Here is a 7,195-nt window from a genome sequence, read left to right as displayed (position 1 = left end):
GTCCTAACAGCGGGTAGGGGCATTCTGGTATTACCATAAAGGAGTGGGATACCCGGCCCGTTCCCAAATCTACTGTTCTTCGGGTAGTCCATGAATACTGGCTCATACCAGTTGCCCCTTGTACCCAGGACTTCTTGCTGGCTAGTTTTCCTTGTGGGGTGCGGAGGACCGAATGTTGTGCTCCGGTGTCGACAAGGAAGTCAACAGGGGTCCCCTCCACTTTAAGAGTTACCCTGGGTTCGGGGAGAGGGTCCGAACCCCGACTCCCCTAATCACTTAGTTCATCTAGCTCTAGGACTTTTACTCGATCAGTCTTGCTTCCTTTCCCGCCGGCCCTTTTCAGACAATCTCGGGCCCAATGCCCTATCTCCTTGCAGTATGCGCACTGATCCTTCTGCAGCCTCTGCTTCCCCCCTTTGGTGGTTCTTTTACCTTTTCTTGTGTCGTCTGCCAGCTGCCGGAGATGGCGGTCTCGTTCCTCAGGGGAGTCAGCAGTGGTAGCTAGTAGTATTCTGGCCAGGTCTCGAGTCTGCTTACTGCTGGCAGTCGCCATGGCGCGGGCCTGCTTGTCCTCAGGAAGCTCCCGGTTATTATATACCTTTTCGGCTACCACCAGTAAGTCCTGCAGACTTTTTTCTCCTAGTCTATCTATTTTCTGTAATTTTCTCCTAATGTCTATGGCCGATTGGTTTACAAAGGCCATGATAACAGCTGCCTTGCTTTCCGGAGCCTCTGGATTCATGGGGGTATAGGTACGGAATGCCTCCATGATCCGTTCTAAAAAGGCAGCCGGAGATTCATCTTTTCCCTGTTGTACATTTCCTACCTTGGCCAAATTGGTTAGCTTTCTAGCAGCCATTCGGAGACCCCCCATTAGAGTCTGGCGGTAGACCCGGAGCCTCTCCTTACCTTCTGCCGTGTTGAAATCCCACTGGGGCCGAGTTAAGGGGAAGGAGGCATCTATCTGAGCCTGGTTGGTGGTGGGATTCCCGTCTGTGCCCGGAACTAGTTTTCGGGCCTCGTTGACGATTCTTTCTCTTTCTTCAGTCGTGAACAGGACCTGCAAAAGCTGCTGGCAATCGTCCCACGTGGGCTGATGGGTAAAAAGAACAGAGTCTAATAAATCAATAAGCCCTGCCGGTTTCTCGGAAAACTTAGGATTCTGAGCTTTCCAATTGTAGAGGTCACTAGTGGCGAAAGGCCAATAGTGATGGGGCTGGTTCCCCTCCGCGTCTGGGGGTCCGGTGGCTCGCAGGGGCAGAATAGTGGAGTCGGCGGCGGAGGCGGATTGCTCCCTCTGAGCCCTTTGTCTGGTGAAGGGCGGGCTTCCCACTGGAGCGTTTCCGCCTCCCGCTCTCGGAACAACTTCTGCCTCCCCCGGAGGGGGAGGATGGTGTTCTTCCAGCATCCTAGAGGGGTTATACGAGGGAGGAAAAATTAATTCTTCTTCAGTACCCCCCTGTAAGACAGGGTAGAGGGGTGCTGAAGGCTGGATAAGACTTTTCTTCTTCTTTGTCCCCTGCAAAGCAAGAATGGGTTTTGGCTCCGGAGGGAGCGGGGCTAGGAAGGGTTTAAGCCAAGAGGGTGGGTCTTCCACAAGGTCCCGCCAAGTGATAATGTAAGGGAGCTGATCAAGATGGCCCGTCTTAGGCTGAGAGATGATACTCCTGACTCGGTGGATGGTAGGGAGGTCGAAGGTCCCCTCTGGTGGCCATCCGACATTGAAAGTTGGCCACTCGCTAGAACAAAAAAACTGCCACCGACCCTTTCGGACTTCCACACTGAGGTTGTTAGCTCTTCCCCTCACATCCTTAAAGTGATCAATCATAATACTTAGAGGAGTAGTCTGAGTCTGTCCCATAACATCCGTCCAGTAAGTCCACAGAACAAAACAGAGAAACACAAAAACAGACAAACAGAGGGCCCCTAGAAAATCTTCCAACTCCATGGAAGCAAAACTGAAAGCTAGCTTAGACATTTGAGGGGATTCCACGTCCCTCCAAAACCGATGAGGGGATTCCACGTCCCTCCAAAGACGACGGCCTCACACCGACCAGCGGGAGCGACCCGCCTCGTCTCAGACCTTTGAGGGGATTCCACGTCCCTCCAGAAGGGAGAATCGGAACGTCTTCCGAAACTCCCGGCCCGTGGTCCTCCAGTGCGTCCACTTAGACCGCGTCGGGCACTACCAGAACTCCAGAAGTGAGCTCACACAGAAAAGACAGAACAAACAAACAGACACTAACCGTGGCCAGTCAGGCTCTCCGGGTCGGGGGTCCCTCAGGGGTCTTGGGGATCCCGGACGAGCCCCCAAATGTTATGCCCAGAATTCGTGATCCCCAAAGACCACTAGGGAGCCGAGTCCGATGCAAAAGCAAAAGAACCTTTATTCGAGCTAGCTCGAGCTCAATCCCCTACCTGCACCGACGCAGCGGTGAGATACCAGGGAGAGAGAGCGAGTTTCAAAAGGACAAAGGTTTTATTGGGGCCCAGGGGCAGTTGGTGAGGTAACGGCTGTGGCCTCAGCCGATTGGCTGGGGAAGGGTCCGAGTCCTGTTAGACAGGTGAGGGGGGGGGTTACTCAAGGGGAGGAGGTGTGGTCAAGGTGAAGGACACAGAACAAGATGGAGTCGGCCGGCATAGGCCCGCCCTTTCAGTTCCAGCAGCCCTAATTGTCTAAGAAAGAGAGCCAGTTTTGAAAGCATATAATTCTATGTTGAAATGCTTGCCAGTGCTTACCTTAAATCTCTCGATTCTGACTCTTCTATTGTGTTTCAGCTGACTATTGATCATAAGTCTCTTTCATTCCTCTCCAGCTCCTCTTCTTTCCCCAAATTCTGATAGATGCAGGCTCTGTGGTTTGCACTTCTCTTGAGGCCGATGTTTCCCCTGTGTTGAACAGTCTGACACAGAAAATGTCACCTCTCTACCCTTTCACCAATCTGCTCCTATTCCCTACTCTACTTATATGTCCCAGAAGCATATATTTGGTGTGTTCAAAAAGCCAGCTCATTATTTCCTCTCACTCCCTGTAAAACCTCTTTTTCCTCCAACATTCCTAAATCCTAGTTAATGGTCCCATTGTTAAAACTAAAAGCCTCCTGTTAATTTCTGACTCCTCCCTCCCTTTTACTTCTCACATTGAATCTGTCACCAAATTCCTATAATCCTACATCCTAAACTCCTCTTGATCTTTCTTTTGCCCTCAGTCCAGGGCCTCATCTGTTCTCCTTAAGTTGCTTCCTGATGTGATTTTTAATTTCTATTTCACTCTCCACTCTGGAATCAAGTGATCTCTATAATATACAATACAGCCACACTGCAAACTTCTCAGTTTTCCTGTTGGCAAGATAGAGCTTCTAGTACGTACTATACTCCTTACCCATCCAGTGAAGTCCAACTCAATCTCTCCTACTTGGTGAAGACTATCCTAAGTGACCCATCTCCCCACCCCACCACTGGACCAAATGAGTTGCCCACTAATTTCTGGTCTCTTTAGTACCTTTTACATGTCTCTACACTATACGCTGAGTATTTGCCTACATGTCTTTCTTCCCAACTAGCCTGTGAGTTCTTCTTTGGCAAAGAGCACATCTTTTTTACCTTTGTATTCCCAGCACCTGGCACAGTTCCTGACAATCAATACTTCTTAATATTTTTTGAGTGGCAAATATAGAGTGAATGAGTGAATGAATGAATGAATGAAATGGTAATTTATAGGTCTTATTGGCCCATTTTGGAAGATTGTTCTCCATTTTATTTTCATGTGACCTTCTGTTGCTAACGTCAAGCTTTTAGGGGAAAGTTCTCTGAAATACTGTATAAAACACAAGGAATGCATCTGTGATACAGACTCCTTTGACCCTGAGGATACCTAGGGTGCCTTGACTCATCAAGCTAGGAACTGTGGACTCTGCTTTGCTCAAGAAGGTGAGATTAGGCTGGAGACCATAACGTCACTGCACCTTTGCTCTGCCCCTTAATTTTCTGGTGTAACCAGAGTCTCCATGACAAAAGGGTAAATAAATGTTGGTTATTCTACTTGTCCTTTGGCTCCCTCCAGGGCTCATTGTCCTCAAGGCATATGCTCTAAAATTAAAAACCATACGGGCTATAATAGAATGAATGTGCACACATTATCCAAAGAGATTTTATTCACCCTCATAGGTAAATTGAAATAATCTTAAAAGAGGCACAGTAAAAGTGCTCGTTGTATTACCAAGTCGTGCTAAATAATACCTCCACCTGTTCTCTATATATCTCTTGAATCAAGTTCGCTTCCCTATACACTGCCATTGCCTTTGCTTTCATCCTTATCACCACAGCAGTGATTTTCTCATCCTGCAATCCCTGGAAACCAACCACTATTTTCTTCATTATGTTATGTGTGAGAGTAGTATTGTAGTTATTCAGGATATTATCATCTCTTGACAGATATATGGTAAAAATTTTTGGAAAAAGATGACATATTTGTGTTTTTCTTTAATTCACAAAAGCATTAATCAAATGGCAAAATATTAATTGTAGATGTCTGCACAGGCTATTCATTTGTAATAACTAAAAAATAAAAACAATCAAATGTCTACCTGTAGAGGGCTGATTGAATGAACTATTTCCACATAAGGGAGTACTATACTACCATAAAAAAGAAATGAGTAATATCTTATTTATTGTATGGCATGATGACTTCTAGAATATATTGTCAAGTAATAAAAAGGAAAGTAGAAAAAAGTGTACATATATATTTTTTTAATAGGCTAAATCAAAAACATTTTTTAAAAGGGTACCACCGAGAGAGAAGAGTATGAAAACAATAAGGATAAAAGCTAGATTTCTCAAAATATACCTTTTGGGGTGATTTAGTTTTGTTACCATGTAATCACTTTACATAATAATTAAACATTTGAAATTAAAAGCAGTTCTTAACAAATGAAAGCAAAATTAAATAAATGAATGTAACTACATATCGAATTAGTGGCATAGAGAGAACTAATTCAGGCGACTTTAAACACAGTAATTTGATTGTACAACCTTAAAGGATATACCTTAAGGACAAAAAGGAGCAGAAAAACAATAAAAATAAAAATCCTAAACTTCTCTCAGAAATCAAATCGTCTATGGCAGTGTTGGTGTCGTTATTTTGAGTCTTTTGGGTACGTATTGTGGTATAAAGAAATGGAGAGGCACCTGGGTGGCTCAGTCGGTTAAGCATCCAACTCTTGATTTTGGCTCAGGTCATGACCTCACAGTTCGTGAGTTCGAGCCACACATCAGGCTCTGAGCTAACAGCACAGACCTGCTTAGGATTCTCTCTCTTTCCCTCTCTCTGCCCCTTCCCCACTCATGTGTGCTCTCTCTCTCTAAAAACAAAAACAAACAAAAAAACTTAAAAGAAATGTAGTAACAGTGTGGTTATTAGGACTTGGGGTTTTGGAAATGAGGAAAAAGAGACAAAAGGTCAGTTAGATAGAGTTAAATTTAATTTTTAAAAAGCCCTGTAGTCCAGAATTTGAATAGAAAACTATCAGTATATTTTTATTTAAAAAAATCCAGATATGATACCAAAAACACAGGCAATAAAAAATAATAAATTGTAGTACATCAAAATTAAAAACTATGTGCATCAAAGGACACAACAGGGGTACCTGGGTGGCTCAGTTGGTTAAGCGTCCGACTCTTGATTTCAGCTCAGGTCGTGATCTCACAGTTCGTGAGTTCAAGCCCCAACTCGGGCTCTGTGCTAACAGTGTGGAGCCTGCCTGGGATTCTTTCTCTCCCTCTCTCTCTGCTCCCAACCCCCCCCCCCAAATGAATATATAAACTTTAAAAATATGTATTTAAAAAGGACACAACAGAATGAAAAGGCACCCTATAGAATAGTACAAAATATTTGCAAATAATATATCTGATAAGGGGTTAACATCCAGAATATATGAAGAACTCCTACAGTTCAACACCAAAAAATAAACAACTCAATGAAAAAAGGAGGCAAATAACTTGAACATTTTTCCACAAAGGATATACAAATGGCCACATGAAAAGATGCTCAACATCAAACCATTAGGGGAATGCAAATTAAAACTGCAATGAGATAACCACCTCACACTCATTAGGATGGCTATTACAAAACAAAAACAAAAACAAAAAAGCAAAAAACAAAACAAAACAGAAAATAACAAGTATGTTGAAGAGTCAAGAAATTAGAATCCTTGTGCACGCACTGTTAGTGGGACTATGAAATGGTGCAGCCCCATGGAAAACAGTGTGGTGATTCTTCAAAAAGTTAAAAATTGAACTAAAAATATGATTTAGCAACTCCATTTCTGGGTTCACACCCAAAAGAATCAAAAGCAGGACTTCAAAAAGATATATCTGTACATCCATGTTCACAGCAGCATTCCTCACAATAACCAAAAAGTAGAAACAGCCTAAGTGTTCATCAAAGGATAAATGAATAAACAAAATGTGACATATACTTATAATGGAATATTATTCAGCCTTAAAAAGGAAGGAAATTCTGACAGAAGCTACAACATGGATGAACCTTCCATGAGGTACCTGGGGTAGTCAAATGCATAGAAACAGAAAATAGAATGGCAGTTGCCAGGGGCTGGGGAAAGGGGGTTTGGGGAGTCATTGTTTAATGAGTATGGAGTTTTGGTTCTGCAAGATGCTGAAAGTTCTGGAGATGGATGGTGGTGATGGTTACACAACATTGTGAAATACTTAGTACTACTAAGTACACTTAGTAATGGTTAAGACAGTAATTTTAACCACAATTAAAATTTTTCTAAGCAACGAATCAAATGACTAAAATAAAGAACTGATATTTTATTTTTTAATGTTTATTTATTTATGTTGAGAGAGAGAAAGAGAGAGAGAGAGAGGGAGAGAGTGAGCATGGGGGAGGGAAAGAGAGAGAGAGGGAGAGAATGCCAAGCAGGCTCTGCACCACCAGCACAGAGCCTGATGAGGGACTTGAACTCATGAACCATGAGATCATGACCTGAGCCAAAATCAAGAGCCAGACACTCAACTGACTGAGCCACCCAGGTGCCCTGAGAATTTATATTTTAAAAAGACATTTAAGGGGCACACCAATTTTATAGTATATGAACCTTATTTGAATCCCAATTCAAACAAGTAATACTTTTATGAGGCAAGTAGGAACTTAAATACTGACTGGATACTTGAT

The sequence above is a fragment of the Panthera leo genome, chromosome B2 (assembly GCF_018350215.1).
Source record: "Panthera leo isolate Ple1 chromosome B2, P.leo_Ple1_pat1.1, whole genome shotgun sequence".
In the NCBI taxonomy this organism is placed as follows: domain Eukaryota; kingdom Metazoa; phylum Chordata; class Mammalia; order Carnivora; family Felidae; genus Panthera; species Panthera leo.
This window is presented reverse-complemented; position numbering follows the sequence as displayed.